This window comes from Choloepus didactylus, chromosome 1 (assembly GCF_015220235.1).
Source record: "Choloepus didactylus isolate mChoDid1 chromosome 1, mChoDid1.pri, whole genome shotgun sequence".
In the NCBI taxonomy this organism is placed as follows: Eukaryota; Metazoa; Chordata; class Mammalia; order Pilosa; family Megalonychidae; genus Choloepus; species Choloepus didactylus.
Genome location: NC_051307.1, coordinates 185867885 through 185892367, shown reverse-complemented (window position 1 = coordinate 185892367; position 24483 = coordinate 185867885). Strand labels below are relative to the sequence as shown.

General features: G+C 38.3%; 1 protein-coding gene and 1 pseudogene across 15 annotated transcripts in view; both read left to right on the top strand.

The window, feature by feature from the left end:
• Positions 1–24483, top strand: part of CLASP2 (cytoplasmic linker associated protein 2) — a 279413-nt gene that overhangs the window by 198367 nt on the left and 56563 nt on the right. The window lies entirely within an intron of this gene.
• On the top strand, positions 1519–3476 carry LOC119542275 (annotated as a pseudogene).

The window sequence follows — 24483 nt, the reverse complement described above, 5'->3', positions numbered from 1 at the left end:
TAGTGCTGCGGGAAAGATTCCCCATCACACTGAGTTTCTGGCCCCCGGGCAGGAGCGTTCCCCACCCCGACCCCCCACCCCCACTGGGGAGAAGGCTGCAAGGAATGCGGTTTTTTTTTCTCCTTTTGGCTCCCCTCTGCTCCTCTGGTCTTGAGACAATCAGCAGCGGGTGTGGGAAGGGGTATCCTCCACGCCAGACACCGAGGCGTTAGCCCAGCCCTTTCCCACCATGCTTCACTGCGCAGCTCTCCCCGTCATATCTGCAGCCACTCCCAGGCTTTTTTTTAAAGAACTAGTCCGTCTCCAAACGCCAGCCCACCATTTCCCCACACCACAGCACAGCCGCGGGACTTAGTTTCACTCGTTTCAGAATGCAGGTTCCTGGTTTCACCAAATGCATGTTCTCTGTGGATTTAGCAGACCTTGTCCGGCTGGTGCATCACTGGCAGTGGTGTTCTGGGTCACTTTCTGGTTTTTATCTAGTATTTTTCATGGAGGTGTTTTTTTGCCCTGTCTCACCTAGTCACCATCTTAGGTTCTCCTCATTTATTTTTAATGTTTTTAAATATCTGTTAACATTTTCAACATCTCTGCAGCATACCTATGACTAATATTTTCCATATGCTCAAAAACGCAGGTTATTTATTTTCTGGAGAGCTCCTTCCTAGACCCTCCTCTTCCTCTCCAAACTGGACACAGTTTCTCTCTAGTCCTGCTGCATTGATAGTTTCTCTTTATCATCCTGGGTTTTCTGTTCACCCCTAATCATTCATTTCTTGCATTCTATATCTAACTGTTTATTCTCTTCTTTTTTGAATAATTTCTTTCGATATTCACTACAAAAGAGTGCACGGAAAGTAAATTTTAGACCTTTATTTCCATTGATGAACACTATCCAACAAAAGCAGAAAATACATTCTTCTCAAGTGTACATGGAACATTCTCCAGAATAGATCATATGCTAGGCCATAAAGCAAATCTCAGTGGTTTAAAAGGATAGAAATAATGCAAAGTTTGCCTTATAACCACAATGGAATTAAGTTAGAAATCAATACCAGGAAGAAATTTGGAAAACTCACAAATGTGTGGAAATTAAACAAAACACTCCTAAACAACATGGCCAAAGAAATAAAAAAGAGCAAACTAAACCTAAAGCAAGCAGATGGAAGGAAATAATGAAGATTAAAGTGGAAGTTAATGAAATGTAATAGAAAAACATTAGAGAAAATCACTGAAACCAAAAACTGGTTCTTTGAAAAGATCAACAAAGTTGACAAAACTTTAGTTATATTGACCAAAAAAGAAGAGAGAGAGAGAGAAGACTTAAATTACTATAATTTTAAATGGAAGAGGTGATATTACTACTGACTTTACAGAAATAAAAAGGAATGAAAAAGATTATAAAGGAATATTTGTATGTCAATAAAAGATGAAATGGATAAATTCCTAGAAAGACACAAATTACCAAAACTGACTCAAGAAGAAACAGACAATATGAAAATGCCTTTAACAAGAGAAGAGATTGAATTAGTAATCAAAAAACTACCCACAAATGAAATCCCAGGCCCCAGCTATCTTCACTAGTAAATTCAATCAGACATTTAAAGAATTAATACCCGTGCTTTGACCTTAGAGATATCTCAATCCTGCGTGTGTGGAGTGCGCCTGCACCAGCCGCAGCCACCTCAGGATTTCGTTCTTTCTGACTGCTCTTTGCTTGGGAATAGCCTCAGCTGCTCCAACATCTGAGTCAAGTTTAGAAGCACAGTGGCACCAGTGGAAGTCAAAGCAACAGAGACTATATGGCTCAAATGAAGAGGGTTGGAGGAGAGCAGTGTAAGAGAAGAATATGAAAGTGATCGAACTGCACAATCTAGAATACGGCCTGGGGCAACACAGCTTCAAGATGGGAATGAATGCCTTTAGTGACATGACCAATGAAGAATTCAGGCAGATGATGAATGGCTTTTAAAACCAGCAACACCAGAAGGGGAAAATATTCTATGAACTTCCCTCTGATGTCCCCAAATCTGTGAATTGGCATAAGAAAGGCCACGTGACTCCCATGAAGAATCAGGGTCATTGTGCTTCTTGTTGGGCTTTCAGTGCACCTGGTTGCCTGGAAGGACAGATGTTCCAGAAAGCTGGTGAACTTGTTTTACTCAGGGAGTATAATCTGCTGTACTGCTCTCAGGCTGAGGGCGATAACGGCTACAATGGTGTCCTAATGGACAATGCTTTCCAGTACGTTCAGGACAACAAAGCCCTCAATTCAGAGAAATCCTATCCTTTATTGGAAACGACATGACCTGTTGCTACAAGCCCAAGAATGCTGCTGCCAATGACACTGGCTTTGTGGACATCCCTCTGCAGGAGAAAGCACTTAATGAAGGCAGTGGCAACTATGGGTCCCATCTTGGTTGCTATTGATGCAAACCATGTCTCCTTCCACTTCTACTCATCAGTCATTTATTATGAGTCAGACTACAGTGGCAGAGACCTGGATGACAGTGTCCTGGTGGTTGTCTATAGCTTTGAAGGAACAGATTGAAATAACAATAAATAGTGGCTTGTCAAGAACAGCTGGGTTGAAGATCAGGGCATGGAGGGCTACATAAACATAGTCAGAGACCAGAATAACCACTGTGAAGTAACCACATCAACCAACTATCCCAACATGAGACCCGATGGATGCATGGCTGTAATGAAGGACTCGAGAATGGCTTATCAGAGGAATTTTGTTTTAAAACTGACCAACCCTCATATGGGATTAAACACTTGAATCTTTGAGGATCCAAGTTGGGATTTAAATTCTGTGACATTTTTACAATGGTAAAGTGTTACCACTATTTAATTACTGCTGTAAAGAGCTAAGACTTGAATTTTCTTTTTTTTAAAAGGATGTATAGCTTTACCTTTTTTTAAATAAAACTTAATTTCATGGAAAAAAAAATACCAGTACTTTATACTCTTCCCATAAATAGAAGAGAAGGGACTACTTCCCAATTCATTTGACATTAGTATCAAAGCCTGACAAAGACCTCACAAGAAAAGAACACTACAGACCAATATCAATTATAAATATGGATCCAAAAATCCTCAACAATATACTAGCAAACCAAACCCAGAAAGATATAAAAATGAATTATATGCTGTTTTCGTTTCCTTGTTGCTAAAGCAAATATTATGCAATGGGTTGGCTTAAACAGTGGGAATTTATTGGCTCATGATTTAGAGCTAGGAGAAAGTACAAATCAACGTGATCCTTTCTTCCCAAAGACTGGCATTCTGGGGTTGGCTGCCAGTGATTCTTGGTTGTAGGCTCTTCTGTCACGTGGCAGGCCACATCTTCTTTTTCTGATTCCCTTGACTTTCATCTTCTGGCTGCTCCTCTGGCTTTTTTCTCTCTCTCTGACCTTCCCTCCAAGGCCTTCAATAATAGCATTAAGACCCATTCTGAGTGACACCTTATCTGAAATAGCCTCAACAAAAGGTCCTATTTTCAAGGGGTTACACCCACAGGAATGAATAAGTTTAAGAACATGTTTTTCTGGAGTACATAGCTCCAAACCACCACACACAGCATAACCAAGTGGGATTTATCCCAAGAATGCAAGGTTGTTTTAACTCCCCAAAAAATGTATTAATTTAATACACCATATCAGTATAAAAAATTAAAACCACATGATCATCTCAGTAGATGCAGAACAGGCATCTGACAAAACCCAACATCCTTTTATGTTAAAAACCCTCAACAAACTAGGAATAGAAGGGAATTTCCTCCACCTAATAAATGGCCTAGGAACCTAGAAAACCTCACAGCTAACATCATACTCAATGGTGAAGCACTGGATCCTCTCCCTCTAAGATTAGGAACAAGACAAGGTTGTCTGCTCTCACTACTTCTATGCAACATTGTACTGGAGGTTTTCAACAGAACAGTTAGGCAAAAAAAGAAATAAAAGGCATCCAAATTGGGAAGGAAAAAGTAAAACTATGATGTGCTCTCCTATATAGAAAATCCTAAGTAATCCACTAAAAAAAAATATTACAACTAATAAATCAGTTCAGCAAGGTTATAAAGGATAAAAGATTAATATCAAAAAATCAGTTGTGTATCTATACACTTGGAATAAACAATTTGAAAATGAAATTAAGAAAGTGATTCCATTTATAACAAAAAGAATAAAATACTTAAGATTAAATTTAACAAAAGAAGTGTAAAACTTACAGTCTGAAAACTGTAGCAGATTGATGAGAGAAATTAAATGATGTAAATAAATCGAAAAACATCTTATCTTCATGTATCAGAACTCTTAATATTGGTAAGATAGCAGTACTCCCCAAATTGATCTACATATCCAGTAAAATTCCTATCTGAATCCAGGCTAGATTGGCAGAAATTGCCATTGTGATTCTAAATTCATATGCAATTGCAAGGGACTCACAATAGCCAAAACAATATTGAAAAAGAACAAAGTTGAAAGTCTTACTTATAGTGGTTTCACACCCACAGGAATAGATTAAGTTTAAGAAAGTGTTTATGTAGGGTATATAGGTCTAAACCACCATAGTATTTTACCTGTTTCAGGATCTACGTAAATATTAATAAGTATGATCCTTGGCTGTTTGTTCAAATTTAAAAATGAGATACCAGGAAGCTAAGTGGAGGCTCTCTGTATATTTGGGGGACCCTTCCATAAAGTGCTTGGTTTATCTGCTGGCCTTTTCTGTGGGATCCTTCAAATGTTGGTGTCTAGAGGTTCCTTTATTACAGTTCTCCTGAGAAGAATTTTCCAGTATTTTGCTCAGAGAGCTTATGAAGGCTGCAGGATGGGGGAAGCAAAGGTGGGCATCCTACCTCAGCATGCAGATTTTCACTTACTTGCCCTCCCTTGAAGTGTACTCTTCTCCTTTGGTTATTGTAGTACCTGATTTCCTGAGTCTGGAACCTTTCTCATGTAAGACAATAAAAGTAGTTAATTGTTAGGGAGAAGGGGGATAGTCACTATGATGCCACAGGATGGGAGAGAGGAGTTTACAAAGGCACCTTCTCCCCACTTTTAAAAATATGAAGTATAAACATTGATGTATTAGTAAGCCAGCTCTCTAAATAAACAAAGAAACAAACAAATAAATGTTAATTTGCATGGTAAAATACTCCCGCTGCGGCTGATTTCAAGCTACTGGTGGTTGTGGCTCACAAAATTCCTGGATATATGATAGTTGGTTCTCACAGGTCTTTACAACCTGCCTCCAACACAACACTGAATATACATCCAGTAAGGCACATAAAGTACAGATACAATATTTTTTTTTTCCAAGCAGCTTTTAACCTATTTCCTTCTTTTCAGCTCCACACCTGCACTCAATCTGCCAAAGTACTCGAGCATCTATAAGATACCACAAACAATGATAGGCACTGGATATACTGTGATAAACAAAATAGACATGGTGCCTGCCCTCATGAAGTTTATAATTCTGTGGATGCCTATATTTAAAAAACGTACATAATTATAATTGTGATAAGTGAAGAAAATAATGGAGACCTTTTTAGGAGATAACAGTCTGGGAGGGGAGGCGGGGCAAGATGGCAGACTGGTGAGCTGTATGTTTTAGTTACTCCTCCAGGAAAGTAGGTAGAAAGCCAGGAACTGCGTGGACTGGACACCACAGAGCAATCTGACTTTGGGCATACTTCATACAACACTCATGAAAACGTGGAACTGCTGAGATCAGCGAAATCTGTAAGTTTTTGTAGCCAGGGGACCCGCGCCCCTCCCTGCCAGGCTCAGTCCCGTGGGAGGAGGGGCTGTCAGCTCCGGGAAGAAGGGAGAACTGCAGTGGCAGCCCTTATCAGAAACTCATTCTACTGATCCAAACTCCAACCATAGATAGACTGAGACCAGACACCAGAGAATCTCAGGGCAGCCAGCCCAGCAGAGAGGAGACAGGCATAGAAAAAAAAAAAAAACACGAAAAACTCCAAAATAAAAGAGGAGGATTTTTGGAGTTCTGGTGAACATAGAAAGGGGAAGGGCAGAGCTCAGGCCCTGAGGCTCATATGCAGATCCCGAAGAAAAGCTGATCTCTCTGCCCTGTGGACCTTTCCTTAATGGCCCTAATTGCTTTGTCTCTTAGCATTTCAGTAGCCCATTAGATCTCTGAGGAGGGCCCTTTTTTTTAATCCTTTTTTCTTTTTGTAAAACAATTACAAAGCCCAATACAGAAAGCTTCAAAGACTTGCAATTTGGGCAGGTCAAGACAAGAGCAGAACTAAGAGAGCTCTGAGACAAAAGGCAATAATCCACTGGCTGAGAAATTTCACTAAACACCACAACTTCCCAAGAAAAGGAGGGTGTCCGCTCACAGCCATCATCCTGGTGGACAGGAAACACTCCTGCCCATCGCCAGCCCCATAGCCCAGAGCTGCCCCAGACAACCCAGTGTGACGGAACTGCTTCAAATAACAGGCACACACCACAAAACTGGGCGTGGACATTAGCCTTCCCTGCAACCTCAGCTGATTGTCCTAGAGTTGGGAAGGTGGAGCAGTGTGAATTAACAAAGCCCCATTCAGCCATCAGTTCAGCAGACTGGGAGCCTCCCTACACAGCCCAGCAGCCCAGAACCGCCCTGGGGGGGCACTCACCTGTGACATAGCACAGTCATCCCTCAACAGAGGACCCGGGGTGCACGGCCTGGAAGACGGGCCCACTTGCAAGTCTCAGGAGCCATACGCCAATACCAAGGACTTGTGGGTCAGTGGCAGAGACAAACTCTGGCAGGACTGAACTGAAGGATTAGACTATTGCAGCAGCTTTAAAACTCTAGGATCACCAGGGAGATTTGATTGTTAGAGCCACCCCCCCCCCTCCATGACTGCCCAGAAACATGCCCCATATACAGGGCAGGCAACACCAACTACACACACAAGCTTGGTACACCAATTGGACCCCACAAGACTCACTCCTCCACTCACCAAAAAGGCTAACCAGGGGAGAACTGGCTTGTGGAGAACAGGTGGCTCGTGGACGACACCTGCTGGTTAGTTAGACAAAGTGTACTCCACGAAGCTGTAGATCTGATAAATTAGAGACAAGGACTTCAATTGGTCTACAAATCCTAAAAGAACCCTATCAAGTTCAGCAAATGCCACGAGGCCAAAAACAACAGAAAATTATAAAGCATATCAAAAAAACAGATGATATGGATAACCCAAGCCCAAGCACCCAAATCAAAAGATCAGAAGAGACACAGCACCTAGAGCAGCTACTCAAAGAACTAAAGATGAACAATGAGACCATAGTACAGGAGACAAAGGAAATCAAGAAGACCCTAGAAGAGCATAAAGAAGACATTGCAAGACTAAATAAAAAAATGGATGATCTTATGGAAATTAAAGAAACTGTTGACCAAATTAAAAAGATTCTGGACACTCATAGTACAAGACTAGAGGAAGTTGAACAACGAATCAGTGACCTGGAAGATGACAGAATGGAAAATGAAAGCATGAAAGAAAGAATGGGGAAAAAAATTGAAAAAATCGAAATGGACCTCAGGGATATGATAGATAATATGAAACGTCCAAATATAAGACTCATTGGTGTCCCAGAAGGGGAAGAAAAGGGTAAAGGTCTAGGAAGAGTATTCAAAGAAATTGTTGGGGAAAACTTCCCAAATCTTCTAAACAACATAAATACACAAATCATAAATGCTCAGCGAACCCCAAATAGAATAAATCCAAATAAACCCACTCCGAGACATATACTGATCACACTGTCAAACACAGAAGAGAAGGAGCAAGTTCTGAAAGCAGCAAGAGAAAAGCAATTCACCACATACAAAGGAAACAGCATAAGACTAAGTAGTGACTACTCAGCAGCCACTATGGAACTGAGAAGGCAGTGGCACGATATATTTAAAATTCTGAGTGAGAAAAATTTCCAGCCAAGAATACTTTATCCAGCAAAGCTCTCCTTCAAATTCGAGGGAGAGCTTAAATTTTTCACAGACAGACAAATGCTAAGAGAATTTGCTAACAAGAGACCTGCCCTACTGGAGATACTAAAGGGAGCCCTACAGACAGAGAAACAAAGAAAGGACAGAGAGACTGGGAGAAAGGTTCAGTACTAAAGAGATTGGGTATGGGTACAATAAAGGATATTAATAGAGAGAGGGGAAAAATATGACAAACATAAACCAAAGGATAAGATGGCTGATTCAAGAAATGCCTTCACGGTTATAACGTTGAATGTAAATGGATTAAACTCCCCAATTAAAAGATATAGATTTGCAGAATGGATCAAAAAAATGAACCATCAATATGTGCATACAAGAGACTCATCTTAGACACAGGGACACAAAGAAACTGAAAGTGAAAGGATGGAAAAAAATATTACATGCAAGCTACAGCCAAAAGAAAGCAGGTGTAGCAATATTAATCTCAGATAAAATAGACTTCAAATGCAGGGATGTTTTGAGAGACAAAGAAGGCCACTACGTACTAATAAAAGGGGCAATTCAGCAAGAAGAAATAACAATCGTAAATGTCTACGCACCCAATCAAGGTGACACAAAATACATGAGAGAAACAGTGGCAAAACTAAAGGAAGCAATTGATGTTTCCACAATAATTGTGGGAGACTTCAACACATCACTCTCTCCTATAGATAGATCAACCAGACAGAAGACCAATAAGGAAATTGAAAACCTAAACAATCTGATAAATGAATTAGATTTAACAGACATATACAGGACATTACATCCCAAATCACCAGGATACATACTTTTCTAGTGCTCACGGAACTTTCTCCAGAATAGATCATATGCTGGGACATAAAACAAGCCTCAATAAATTTAAAAAGATTGAAATTATTCAAAGCACATTCTCTGACCACAATGGAATACAATTAGAAGTCAATAACTATCAGAGACTTGAAAATTCACAAATACCTGGAGGTTAAACAACACACTCCTAAACAATCAGTGGGTTAAAGAAGAAATAGCAAGAGAAATTGCTAAATATATAGAGACGAATGAAAATGAGAACACAACATACCAAAACCTATGGGATGCAGCAAAGCAGTGCTAAGGGGGAAATTTATAGCACTAAACGCATATATTAAAAAGGAAGAAAGAGCCAAAATCAAAGAATTAATGGAGCAACTGAAGAAGCTAGAAAATGAACAGCAAACCAATCCTAAACCAAGTACAAGAAAAGAAATAACAAGGATTAAAGCAGAAATAAATGACATAGAGAACAAAAAAACAATAGAGAGGATAAATATCACCAAAAGTTGGTTCTTTGAGAAGATCAACAAGATTGACAAGCCCCTAGCTAGAATGACAAAATCAAAAAGAGAGAAGACCCATATAAACAAAATAATGAATGAAAAAGGTGACATAACTGCAGATCCTGAAGAAATTAAAAAAATTATAAGAGGATACTATGAACAACTGTATGGCAACAAACTGGATAATGTAGAGGAAATGGACAATTCCTGGAAACATATGAACAACCTAGACTGACCAGAGAAGAAATAGAAGACCTCAACCAACCCATCACAAGCAAAGAGATCCAATCAGTCATCAAAAATCTTCCCACAAATAAATGCCCAGGGCCAGATGGCTTCACAGGGGAATTCTACCAAACTTTCCAGAAAGAACTGACACCAATCTTACTCAGACTCCTTCAAAACATTGAAGAAAATGGAACACTACCTAACTCATTTTATGAAGCTAACATCAATCTAATACCAAAACCAGGCAAAGATGCTACAAAAAAGGAAAACTACCGGCCAATCTCCCTAATGAATATAGATGCAAAAATCCTCAACAAAATACTTGCAAATCGAATCCAAAGACACATTAAAAAAATCATACACCATGACCAAGTGGGGTTCATTCCAGGCATGCAAGGATGGTTCAGCGTAAGAAAATCAATCAATGTATTACAACACATTAACAAGTCAAAAGGGAAAAATCAATTGATCATCTCAATAGATGCTGAAAAAGCATTTGACAAAATCCAACATCCGTTTTTGATAAAAACACTTCAAAAGGTAGGAATTGAAGGAAACTTCCTCAACATGATAAAGAGCATATATGAAAAACCCACAGCCAGCATAGTACTCAATGGTGAGAGACTGAAAGCCTTCCCTCTAAGATCAGGAACAAGACAAGGATGCCCGCTGTCACCACTGTTATTCAACATTGTGCTGGAAGTGCTAGCCAGGGCAATCCGGCAAGACAAAGAAATAAAAGGCATCCAAATTGAAAAGAAGAAGTAAAACTGTCGTTGTTTGCAGATGATATGATCTTATATCTAGAAACCCTGAGAAATCGACGATACAGCTACTAGAGCTAATAAACAAATTTAGCAAAGTAGCGGGATACAAGATTAATGCACATAAGTCAGTAATGTTTCTATATGCTAGAAATGAACAAACTGAAGAGACACTCAAGAAAAAGATACCATTTACAATAGCAACTAAAAAAATCAAGTACCTAGGAATAAACTTAACCAAAGATGTAAAAGACCTATACAAAGAAAACTATGTAACTCTACTAAAAGAAATAGAAGGGGACCTTAAAAGATGGAAAAATATTCCATGTTCATGGATAGGAAGACTAAATGTCATTAAGATGTCAATTCTACCCAAACTCATCTACAGATTCAATGCAATCCCAATCAAAATTCCAACAACCTACTTTGCAGGCTTGGAAAAGCTAGTTATCAAATTTATTTGGAAAGGGAAGATGCCTCGAATTGCTAAAGACACTCTAAAAAAGAAAAACGAAGTGGGAGGACTTACACTCCCTGACTTTGAAGCTTATTATAAAGCCACAGTTGCCAAAACAGCATGGTACTGGCACAAAGATAGACATATAGATCAATGGAATCGAATTGAGAATTCAGAGATAGACCCTCAGATCTATGGCCAACTGATCTTTGATAAGGCCCCCAAAGTCACTGAACTGAGTCATAATGGTCTTTTCAACAAATGGGTCTGGGAGAGTTGGATATCCATATCCAAAAGAATGAAAGAGGACCCCTACCTCACCCCCTACACAAAAATTAACTCAAAATGGACTAAAGATCTCAATATAAAAGAAAGTATCATAAAACTCCTAGAATATAATGTAGGAAAACATTTTCAAGACCTTGTATTAGGCGGCCACTTCCTAGACTTTACACCCAAAGCACAAGCAACAAAAGAAAAAATAGATAAATGGGAACTCTTCAAGCTTAGAAGTTTCTGCACCTCAAAGGAATTTCTCAAAAAGGTAAAGAGGCAGCCAACTCAATGGGAAAAAATTTTTGGAAACCATGTATCTGACAAAAGACTGATATCTTGCATATATAAAGAAATCCTGTAACTCAATGACAATAGTACAGACAGCCCAATTATAAAATGGGCAAAAGATATAAAAAGACAGTTCTCTGAGGAAGAAATACAGATGGCCAAGAAACACATGAAAAAATGTTCAGCTTCACTAGCTATTAGAGAGATGCAAATTAAGACTACAATGAGATACCATCTAACACCGATTAGAATGGCTGCCATTAAACAAACAGGAAACTACAAATGCTGGAGGGGATGTGGAGAAATTGGAACTCTTATTCATTGTTGGTGGGACTGTATAATGGTTCAGCCACTCTGGAAGTCAGTCTGGCAGTTCCTTAGAAAACTAGATATAGAGTTACCATTCGATCCAGCGATTGCACTTCTCGGTATATACCCGGAAGATCGGAAAGCAGTGACACGAACAGATATCTGCACGCCAATGTTCATAGCAGCATTATTCACAATTGCCAAGAGATGGAAACAACCCAAATGTCCTTCAACAGATGAGTGGATAAATAAAATGTGGTATATACACACGATGGAATACTACGGCAGTAAGAAGGAACGATCTGGTGAAACATATGACAACATGGATGAACCTTGAAGACATAATGCTGAGCGAAATAAGCCAGGCACAAAAAGAGAAATATTATATGCTACCACTAATGTGAACTTTGAAAAATGTAAAACAAATGGTTTATAATGTAGAATGTAGGGGAACTAGCAATAGAGAGCAATTAAGGAAGGGGGAACAATAATCCAAGAAGAACAGATAAGCTATTTAATGTTCTGGGGATGCCCAGGAATGACTATGGTCTGTTAATTTCTGATGGATATAGTAGGAACAAGTTCACAGAAATGTTGCTATATTAGGTAACTTTCTTGGGGTAAAGTAGGAACATGTTGGAAGTTAAGCAGTTATCTTAGGTTAGTTGTCTTTTTCTTACTCCCTTGTTATGGTCTCTTGGAAATGTTCTTTTATTGTATGTTTGTTCTCTTTTTAACTTTTTTTTCATACAGTTGATTTGAAAAAGAAGGGAAAGTTAAAAAAAAAAAAGAAAAACAAGGAAAAAATATGTAGTGCCCCCTTGAGGAGCGTGTGGAGAATGCAGGGGTATTGGCCTACCACAGCTCGATGGTTGCTAACATGACCACAGACATAGGGGACTGGTGGTTTGATGGGTTGAGCCCTCTACCATAGGTTTTACCCTTGGGAAGACGGTTGCTGCAAAGGAGAGGCTAGGCCTCCCTATGGTTGTGCCTAAGAGCCTCCTCCCGAATGCCTCTTTGTTGCTCAGATGTGGCCCTCTCTCTCTGGCTAAGCCAACTTGAAAGGTGAAATCACTGCCCTCCCCCATACGTGGGATCAGACACCCAGGGGAGTGAATCTCCCTGGCAACGTGGAATATGACTCCCGGGGAGGAATGTAGACCTGGCATCGTGGGACGGAGAACATCTTCTTGACCAAAAGGGGGATGTGAAAGGAAATGAAATAAGCTTCAGTAGCAGAGAGATTCCAAAAGGAGCCGAGAGGTCACTCTGGTGGGCACTCATACGCACACTTTAGACAACCCTTTTTAGGTTCTAAAGAATTGGGGTAGCTGTTGGTGGATACCTGAAACTATCAAATTACAACCCAGAACCCATGAATCTCGAAGACAGTTGTATAAAAATGTAGCTTATGAGGGGTGACAATGGGATTGGGAAAGCCATAAGGACCACACTCCACTTTGCCTAGTTTATGGATGGATGAGTAGAAAATTGGGAAGGAAACAAACAGACAAAGGTACCCAGTGTTCTTTTTTACTTCAATTGCTCTTTTTCACTCTAATTATTATTCTTGTTATTTTTGTGTGTGTGCTAATGAAGGTGTCAGGGATTGATTTAGGTGATGAATGTACAACTATGTAATGGTACTGTGAACAATGGAAAGTACGATTTGTTTTGTATGACTGCATGGTATGTGAATATATCTCAATAAAATGAAGATTAAAAAAAAGAAAAAAAACAGTCTGTGAGGGCTCAGAGAAAAGCCAGGTTGTGGCAGCAGTGGGAAGAGCAGAAGGAACAGGTTTTGAGTTGGAAAAGAACTTGGAACATTTGACTTGCTGAAAAGATATTTATGGCTGAAGTGAAGTGGCATGAGTGAGAATTCTATCAGTTAATCTTCAAGATATATGCTTGCTAGAATATCTGGGGGCTTTATTCAGTATGATAAGAAGGAGTTTAAAAATATTACAAGTGCTATAACAGGCCCTTGAAGAATTTTAAGTAGGGGAGTAGTATGTCTTACATTTTAGAAACATTACTCTGACTACCTTGCAGCAAGAGAATTGGAAAATAGCAAAATAGAAATAGAGACCTGTTAGGAGGCTATTGCAGTAGTCTAGGTAGGAAGATGGCTTTCAAGGATAAGATAAGTAGATTAATTAATCCAAAGCAAATTAGAGAAATGGGATCAGGTGGTGTTCTGGTTTGCTATAGCGTTGTTACACAAAATACCAGAAATGGATTGTCTTCTATAAGGGGGATTTATTAGGTTACAGATTTACACTTAAGGCCATAAAAGTATCCAAACTAAGGCATCAGCAAGAGGATATGTCCACTGAAGAAAGGCCGATGGCATCCGGAACACCTCTCTTAGCTGGGAAGGCATGTGGCTGGCACCTCCTGGTCCTTTGCTCCCAGGTTCTTATTTCAGATGGCTTTCTCCAAAATGTCTCTGGGCTTCTGTCTCTCTTAGCTAGCTTCTCTCTGCCTTTCAACATCAGTGTATCGTTGCTCATTTTCCCAAGGCATTTCTCTTTAAGTGTCTGGGGGTCCTTTCTTAGCTTCTCTGGGACAAACTCTGGGCTTCATCTCTTAGTTTAGCATCTCCGGATGTCATTCTGTCTGCATCTCCAAGCATCTGGGTCTGTGTCAGCTCTTAGCTCTCTTAAGGGCTCCAGTAATCTAATCAAGAGCCATCTTGAATGACCCACCTCCATGGAAATGATCTAATCAAAAGATCCCACCCACAATAGGTCTGCCCCCACAAGATTGCTTTAAAGAACATGGCTTTTTATGGGATACATAACAAAGTCAAATCATCACAGATAATGAATTTGATCTGGGAATGTTCACAGAGAAATTCACATTTCTGGCTTTAACTTTTAGGTAGATGGTGGTGCCATTTATTTAGATGGAGAGGATAGAGGGAGAAATATATCAGTGGTAGAAGATCTAGTAAACTGACAGAGGTTTTGTTTTTTTTAATTTTGTGGTTTTTATTGGAAGTTCTATGGATTTGATTCAGGTGCCTAGGTAATATCCCATTGAATACATCAAGGGGCAATTAAATATTGTGTCTGAGCTCAAAAAACAGGTTTGAGCTACAAATACAAAATTGATACCATAGTCGTGGAAATGAACTATATCTTCTAGAGAGAAAGTGCAAAAAGAAAAGAGAACTCAGTCCAGTGATATGCTAGACTAGTTGACTCATGCTAGCTTGAGAGAAACAGTTGTTCACACTTTTTAACTCTCTGTTCAGTGATACCACATTGGTAGCTTGAATTTTGACCATGTTGGGAATATTTGCACCAGGGACATTGGCAAATGTCACAAATCATGGCTTTTTTTTTTTTTTTTTTTTTTTTTGAGAGCCAGTAGAATGTTTTCCAGCACACAAGTAATTCAGTATCAAACCCTGAGTCATTCCCTACATGTGGGTCACATAGAAGAGAATTGTACAGAGGAGATTCAGACAGAGTAACCAAGAAAATAGAAGGAAAATCAGGATAATGTGATGTCAGGAAGCCAAATGAAAACAGTATTTTAAGAAGGAAGAAATGGTTTGGTAAGATGAAAAATTGCAAACCAATAAATATGGGTTTGAAGATGTTAAAATGGGCAACAACCCAAAATAAAATATTAGTAAGTCAATCCAACAGCAATGCTAAAGATTCCTAAAACAAATTCCATAATTATCTCAATAGATGCCAAAAATCAATTTTTACAAATTAATCACGCTTAAAAGAAATTTAAATAATTTTTACAAAATAAGGAGAGAAGGAAACTAAAGAACTTAATATAAAAGGCCTCTAACCACCAGCCACAATAGCAAAATACAAGAAGATTAATATTAAAATTAGGAACAAGACATAGATGGCTATACAATTATTCATGCTTTCAATGTGAGTTAATATCTTGGCCAATATATTAAGACAAGAAAAGGAAAAAGATATGAATGTTCTCAGGAAACATCAAAAAAGAACAATGTGATTGTCTCAAGAATCCAAGAAATATGGAAAACTATCAGAGCTAATTCAATTAGGAGATGGGATGCAAGATTTATACTAGTACAAAGGTTAATTTTGGAATCATCCTAGGACATTCAAGATCAAGAATACTAATGTGGATGGAGAAGGCATTGTATTTTAAAGTAAGTGGTGATATTATCTAATTTTGAAAGATCCTCTGGCTAGTGGTAATAAAAATGAATTGTTGGTGGAATGTATGTAAGGAGAAAAGAGGGAAAGGCAGACCAGATATTGAAGGAACCTAAATCTTCATTCCTTTATAGTAGGAAATAAACTAGAAAATGTCTCAAGCTGATAAATCAAGAAATAATGCCTAACTATCAGAAAGAATAACCATTAAAAGGGGAACTTTCTGGGAGCTGAATGGCAGAATTGAGATTATGAAACTTTTCGGATGATTTTTAAATCATGCATGTAAACTGTGATTTAAGATGTGAAGTTATTTTTAAATAAGTATAAAATGTATCTAGAAAAGAAAATATGACATTGGAAAAAAAAATCCAACAGAGACAAAGAACTTGATCAAATATACTTAAAAAATTCTAGCAATTTAATTCTGTAATGTTAGTGTGGAGATAGACAAATGAGTTGTTGGTTTATAAAGGAGATTAGTCATGATAAAGATCATTTTAAGTTATGAGGAAAGGGATGCAGTCATAGGAAAGTAGTTCGGGGACAATTACACTGTTTCTAAGAGGAAAATAAAACTAAGTCTCATACAACAAAAATAAACTCTAAGTGGAAAAAACTGTTCCTTAACAATCATTAATCCATTCGCTCTCAAATTAGCTTGAGGGCCTGTCAGTGTGTGGTTTGCAAAAAGACACAGGCTTGTTAACTTTTGTTTTCAAAGTGAAAATAGTTTTACTAAGCACATTTTAGAGTGTACACCCACACAATATATCCTTTGTTGTTTACTTTTCTAAAAAGGGAGGGGGGACTTATGTTACACTGTTGTTTTTTATTTTCCTTCAGCAGTATTCTTACAGACCTCTCTCAACTTTATACATATAGTTATATATCATCTTTCCAGGCTGTGTTGTATAGTTTACAGTGCTTCAGTGAAACATAATTTAATCTTCCACTTAGTGCTGTATATTCAGATACTTAAACATAGAATACTTAGGTTTTCGTAGAGTGGGGAAAAACAGGAAGTTGTAGAAAAAGATGTTTGCACATTTGGATACAGTTCAAGTGATCTTGAATCTTTTGGGTTTCTTTCTCCTCCAATTAAGTTTCTGTAATCTGATTTTAAATTTGGATTTTAAAACTCAGTTAATTACTTTAGAATAAGAAAGAAAATTTATTAAATGTTATTTTTTAATAGATTTTCTGTTTTATTGCAGTTTGTAAGTTTACAGAAAATACATGGAAAATTACCCAAAAGTACAGAATTTTTGCATCCCATACTTAATATACACAGTTCCCCCTATTATGAACATTTTACAGTAGTGTGGTACATTGTTATAATGATGAGTCAATATGATTATGATTATTTTATTTTAACCAAAGTCCATAATTTACAGTAGGATTCATTTTTTGTATTGCACAGTTCTATGTGGTTTTTTTTTTTTAATTGTAGCAACATATATGCAACATAAAAGTTCCCATTTTAACCACTTTCAAATACACAATTTAGTGGCATTAATTACATTCACTAAGTTGTGCTACCATCAACTCCATCCATTACCAAAACTTCTCCATCACCCCAAAGAAAACCTCTGTCCATTAAAACATTAACTTCCCATTCCCAACCCCTGCCTCTGGTAAGCTGTAACCTATTTCTTCTTCATAAATTTGTTTATTCTAGTTATTTCATGTTCTTGAGATCAACAGTATTTCTCCTTTCTGTCTGGCTTTTTTTGCCTCAACGTGATGTCTTCAAGGTTCATCCATGTTGTAACATGTATGAGAACGTCATTCCTTTTTAGATGAATGGTATTCCATTATATGTATATACCACATTTTGTTAATCCTTTACTCATGATGGACATTTGGGTTGCTTCTCCTTTTAGCTATTGTGAATATGCTTCTTTGAACATTTATACAAATCCATTCGATCCCTGTTTTCATTCCTCTTAGAATATACCTGGAAAGAGCACTGCTAGATCATATAGTAATTCTAAACTTAACTTTCTGAGGAAATACCAGACTGTTTTCCATAGTGGCTACACCATTTTACATTCCCACCAACAATGTATGAAGGTTCCTGTTCTTCCACATTCTTGCCAGCAATTGTTATTTTCTGGTTTTGTGGTTTTTTTTGTTTTTGTTTTTTTAGTAATAGCCATTCTAGTGAGTATGAAATAGTATCTTATTGTGGCTTTGATTTGCATTTCCTTAATTGCTAATGATGTTGAGCACCTTTTCATGTGCTTATTGGCTGTATATCTTCTTTGGAGAAATGCCTACTGTAGTTCTTTGCCCATTTTTCAATTGGGTTGTTTGTCTTTTTGTGATTGAGTTGTACAGGTTCTTTATGTGTTGTAGATATTAAACCCTAAAACTGCTTTAAATGCAAAATACAAGAAATGGATTGGCTTTTACAATGGGGATTTATTAGCTTACAGATTTACAGTTCTAAGGCCATGGAAATGTCCACATTAAGGCATCAACATGACAATGTCTTCTCTGAAGAAATGCTGCAGCATCTGGGACACCTCTGGCGCATGGGAAGACATAGCTGGAGTCTGTTGGTCCTTCTCTCCCGGGTTTTATTGCTTTCAGCTTCTGGATTCAGTGACTTCCTGTCTCAGCTTCTGTGAGTGTGTCCTTGTCTCTCAGCCTCTCTGGGGCTTCTCTGACCTCTCTGAATTTCATCTCTGCGTGTCCTTTATCCTCTTATAAAGGACTCCAGTAAGGGGATTAAGACCCGCCTTGAAATAACCTAATCAAAATGTCCCACCATAATTGGTCTGTACCCACAGGAATGAGTTAAAAGAACATGGCCTTTTCTGGGGTACATAACAGCTTCAAACTAACACAATATCCTTTGATGTGCATAAGTTTTTAATTTTGAAGTCCCCCTTATCTATTCTTTCTTTTGGTGGTTGTGCTTTTGGTATAAAGCCTAAGAATTCATTGCCTTAAACAAGGTCCTGAAGTTATTCCCTGATGTTTTCTTCTAGGAGTTTTACAGTTTTAGTTCTTATATTTAGGGCGTTGATCCAACTTGAGTGTATTTTTATTTATGGTATGAGGTAGGGGTCCACTTGCATTCTTTTGCATGCGAATACACAGTTTTCCCAGTCCCATTTGTTGAGGAGACTGTTCTTTTCCCCATTTAAAGGACTTGGCACCATTGTCAAAAATTGACCATAGATGTGAAGTTTTATTTCTGAGCTCTAAATTGTATTCGTGTGTTTGTCCTTTATAAAAATGTTCTTAACTGATCTGAGTACACTTTGTTTTGTTGCCATTTCTACAAACATTAGACTACTTTTAGCTTCAAATTGTGAATTGTAGAAGACTAGGTATGGCTGGCTAATTTAAGAATCACATCTGACAAAATGGAAATTAAAGTACTAGGTTGCTCTAGATTGGCTTTGTATAGCTTAAAGAAATACTTCTTTATTTCCATCCATCTATTTCCTTGTAACCATTTATTAGGAAAACTGAAGCAGTAGCATATATTGAAGCTGTCTGGTTAACTTTTTTTTTTATTATTACATATATATAATATTTTTATTGAAATTGTTCACATACCATACAACTATCCAAAGATCCAAAGTATACGATGAATTGCCCATGGTACCATCATACAGCTGTGCATCCATCACCACATTTAGTTTTTTTTTTTTTTTTTTTTACAATTTTTGGAACATTTTCATTACTCCAGAAAAGAAATAAAGACAAAAAAGGGAAACTCAAATCCTCCCATACCCCTAACCACCACCACCACCACCACCCTCCATTATTGATTCATAGTTTTGATATAGTACATTTGTTACTCTTGATGAAAAAATATACCAATTGGAGATGACTATAGTATATCGTTTGCAATAGGTATATGGAGTTTTTTCGTATATGCCTGTCTATTATTAACTTCTAGTTACAGTGTCATACATTTGTTCTAGTTTGTGAGAGCGATTTCTAATATTTGTATAGTTAATCACAGACATTGTCCACCACAAGATTCACTGGTTTATATATTCCCATCTTTTAACCTCAGCTTTCCTTCTGGTGACATACATGACTCTGAGCTTACCCTTTCCACCACCTTCACACACCTTTCATCACTGTTAGTTATTCTGACAACATGCTACCATCACCCCTGTCCATTTCCACACATTTAAGTTCATCCTAGTTGAACATTCTGCTCATAGTAGGCAACTACTTCCCATTCTTTAGCCTCATTCTACATCCTGGTAACTTATATTCATGTCTATGAGTTTACATATTATAGTTAGTTTATATCAGTGAGACCCTGCAATATTTGCCTTTATGTGTCTGTCTTATTTCACTCAATATAGTGCCCTCAGGGTTTCTTCTTCAACCCATATCTTTTAAGATGGTTTTGTTCACACAACATACATTCCGTCCTAAGTAAACAATCGTTGGTTCCCTGTATAGTCCCGTATTTATGTATTCAGCACCATTGCCACTATCTATATAAGGACATCTCCATTTCTTCCACAAAGAAGGAGGAAGAGTCAAAGAAGGCAGAGAGACAAAAGAAAAAGAAAAGAGAAAGAGAGAGAGAAAACATGACAGCTAGAAAGCAACAAAAGGAAAGATTGCATTAACCTAAAATAGAATAAAGAGTCAGACAGCATCACCAATGCCAAGAGTCCTGTACCCTTCCCCTGTTCCCCCCACCCCCCGTATACATTTAGCTTTGGTATATTGCCTTTGTTATATTAAAGGAAGTGTAATACAGTGTTTCCGTTAACTATAGTCTCTTGTTTGCATTGATTGTTTTTCCCCCAGTCCAACCCAATTTTTAACACCTTGCTATGTTGACATTCATTTGTTCTACCTCATGTAAAAACATATTTATACCTTTAATTATAATTGTTGAGCACCCAAGGATTCCCTGAGTTACACAGTCCCAGTCTTTATCCTTCATCTTTTGTTCTGGTGCCCCACATGGTCCCAGCCTTCCTCTTTCAACCATACTCACAGTCATCTTTGTTCAGTGTGCCCACATTTCTGTGCTACTATCTCCCGAAATTGTTTTCCAAACCTCTTACTCCTGTCTTTTCCTTACTGCCCGCAGTGCTTCCTTAATGTTTTCTATAAAGCAGCTATCTTGTTCACAAACTCTGTCATTGTTTGCTTGTCTGAGAATATTTTAAGCTCTCCCTCATATTTGAAGGACAATTTTGCCAGATATAGGATTCTTGGTTGGTGGTTTTTCTCTTTTAGTACTTAAATATATCACTCCACTTCCTTCTTGCCTCCATGGTTTCTATTGAGAAATCCTCACATGGTCTTATCAAGCTTCCTTTGTATGTGGTGGATTGCTTTTCTCTTGCTGCTTTCAGGATTCTCTCTTTAAATTTTAAATTATCGTTTGATAATCTGATTATTAAGTGTCTTGGCATAGGCCTATTCAGATCTATTCTGTTTGGGGTACGCTGCTCTTATTGGATCCATAATTTTACGTTTCTCTTAAGTGACGGGAAATTTTCATTGATTACTTCCTCTATTATTGCTTCTGCCCCTTTTCCCTTCTCTTCTCCTTCTGGGACACCAATGACACATACATTCCTGCTTTTCATTTTGTCCTTAGGTTCCTGGAGCCATTGCTTATATTTTTCCATTATTTTCTCTATCTGTTCTTTTGTGTATAGGCTTTCAGGTGCCTTGTTCTCCAGTTCCTGAGTGTTTTCTTCTGCCTCTTGAGATCTGCTGTTGTATGTTTCCATTGTGTCTTTCATCTCTTGTGTTGTCCCTTTCATTTCCATAGATACTGCCAGTTGGTTTTTCAAACTTGCAATTTCTACCTTTTGTACACCCAGTGTTTTCATTATACGGTTCATCTCTTTTGCCATATCTTCTCTAAACTTTTTGAATTGACTTAGTATTAGTTGTTTAATTCCTGTATCTCAGTTGAAGTGTAAGTTTTTTCCTTTATGCCATAACTTCATTTTTCTTGTGTAGGTTGTACTTTTCTGTTGTCTAGGCATGGGTTCCTTGGTTACCCCAATCAGGTTTTCCCAGACCAAAACGGACTCCAGTCTCAGAAGGAAGAACTTTTCAGTATCTGGGTACCCTGAGGGTGTCTTTTAGAAAATTGGTACACCCTGTGAGGCCTCAGGTCACTGTGCTTTTCTGCCCAGCAGGTGGTGCCTGTCAGCCTATAAGTCCAGATTGGTGTAAGGTGGTGTGTGGCCTGTGGCCATTTTCCCCCAGGCTCTGCGGTCTGGTTCTGAATGGAAGTCAAGTAGTAGAGCTGGGCCCTGCCTCTTTCCTCTTAGGGAAGATAGACTGCCTGGGTAGAGGTCATTAGCATTTGAACAGTCTCTCTCTGCCTGTGCTATCTCTACCCTTGTCTGGGTCAGAGCGCTGGGAACTGAAAATGGCTGAGGCTTTCTCCACTGATCTGAAACAGGGACAGAAAGCCCCCTTCAGGGCCAGTCCACCACCACCCTCTGGCTCTCCAAGGTCAGTCGTCACTCAAAGCCTTTGTCTACTTGGTGGGAATTTGTAGCTTGTATTGAGCAGTCCACATTTGTTAATTAAAACCCCAGTTGGAGCTCAGCTGAGCTGTATTCACTTGCTTGGAGAGAGCTGCTCTCTAACACTATGAAGCTTTGCAGCTCGGACTATGGGGGAGGGGATCTCCCGGCTTGGATCTGCAGTTTTTACTTACAGTTTTTATGCTGTGATCTTGGGCATTCCTCCCAATTCAGGTTGCTGTATGATGAGTGGATGATCATGTTTGTCCCCCCACAGTTATTCTGGATTATTTACTAGTTGTTCCTCGTTTATTAGCTGTTCCTGGGGGACTAACTAGCTTTCACTCCTCTCTGTGCCACCATCTTAGATGAATCCCCTGTCTAGTTAACTTTTTTTTTTTTTTTGATTTTGAAATAAATTCAAAGTTATAGGAACAGTTGCAAAAACAATACTAACCCCATACACAGAACTCCATCATACCCTGACCCCCCCGCCCCCAATAGCCCAATCCACCAACTTTAACATGCTGTCACATCGCTATTTCTTTCCCTCCCTCCCTCCCTCCCTATCATCCATCATCTATTGCTCTGTCTTCTGAACATAGGAGAGCTAGCTGCACACATCCTTGAACAAACACTGTAATTCACGTATACACTTCCCATGAGCAAGAACATTCTTTTATGCAATCCCATTAAGCGCAGCTAAGAAGTATAAGAGATTCAACAATGATACAAAGCTTACATTCTATATTTCCTTTTCCTTATGTCTCAACTGTGTCCCTTTGAGCCTTCTGTCCTCCATCCTCCAATCCCCTCCAGGTTCATCCTTGGCATTCAATTGTCATCTATGTAGACTGCCTTTTTTTTTTTTTTTTTTTTTTTGTTCAGTTGTGGAAACATATATACAGCCCAAATCTTCCCATTCCACCCCCTCCCTAGCCTTTCATTAGTGGGATTAATCACATTTAGAGTGTTGTAATGCTCTTTCCCACCATCCATTACTAGAAATTTCCCTTCACCTCAAACAGCAACCCTACACTCATTTCTTAACTCCTCATTGCCCCTTCCCCCATTTCTCTTAACCCATACTCTGCTTTTCAACTCTATGGTCATATTCTCTGATAATTTCTTTCTGTTTACTGTGGGGCTTAAAATTAACTTCTTAAACCCATAACAATCTTGTTTTTCTTTGATACCACCTTCATTTCAATAGGACACATAAACTATGTTCCTATACTCCTCCATTCCCCCACCTTTATATAGTCGTATAAAATTACATATTTTACATTGAGTTAGAAACCACTGATTTGTCATTAGAGTTTGTGTATTTTATATCATGTAGGAAGTAAATAGTGGAGTTACAATTCAAAAATTATTGACTTCTATTTGTATTCCATTGTGGTTGGAGAATGTGCTTTGAGTATATTCAAATTTTTTTTTTTTTAAATTTCTTGAGGCTTGTTTTATGTACCAGCTTATAGTCCCTTCTGGAGAAAGATCCGTGATCACTAGAGAAAAATGAGTGTCCTGGTGATTTGGGATGTAAGGTTCTATATATGTCTGTTAAAATTCTTTACATCTCTTTCTCCTTTCTTTGTTTCTCTGTTGGTAGGGCTCTCGTTAGTGTCTGAAGTAGGGCAGGTCTTTTATTGGCAAACTCAGCATTTGTTTGTCTGTGAAAAAGTTAAGCTCTCCCTCAAATTTGAAGGAGAGTTTTGCTGGATAAAGTATTCTTGGTTGGAAATTTTTCTCTTTCAGAATTTTAAATATGTCATGCCACTGCCTTCTCGCCTCCATGGTGGCTGCTGAGTAGTCACTACTTAGTCTTATGTTGTTTCCTTTGTATGTGGTGAATTGCTTTTCTCTTGCTGCTTTCAGAACTTGCTCCTTCTCTTCAGTATTTGACAGTCTGATCCTTCTCTTCAGTATTTGAGAGTCTGATCAGAATATGTCTCGGAGTGGGTTTATTTGGATTTATTCTATTTGGAGTTCGCTGGGCATTTATGCTTTGTGTATTTATATTGTGTAGAATGTTGGGGAAGTTTTCCCCAACAATTTCTTTGAATACTCTTTCTAGACCTTTACCCTTCTCTTCCCCTTCTGGGACACCAATGAGCCTTAAGTTTGGACGTTTTATTTTATCTATCATATCCCTGAGATCCATTTCGATTTTTTCGATTTTTTTCTCCATTCTTTCTTTTGTTCTTT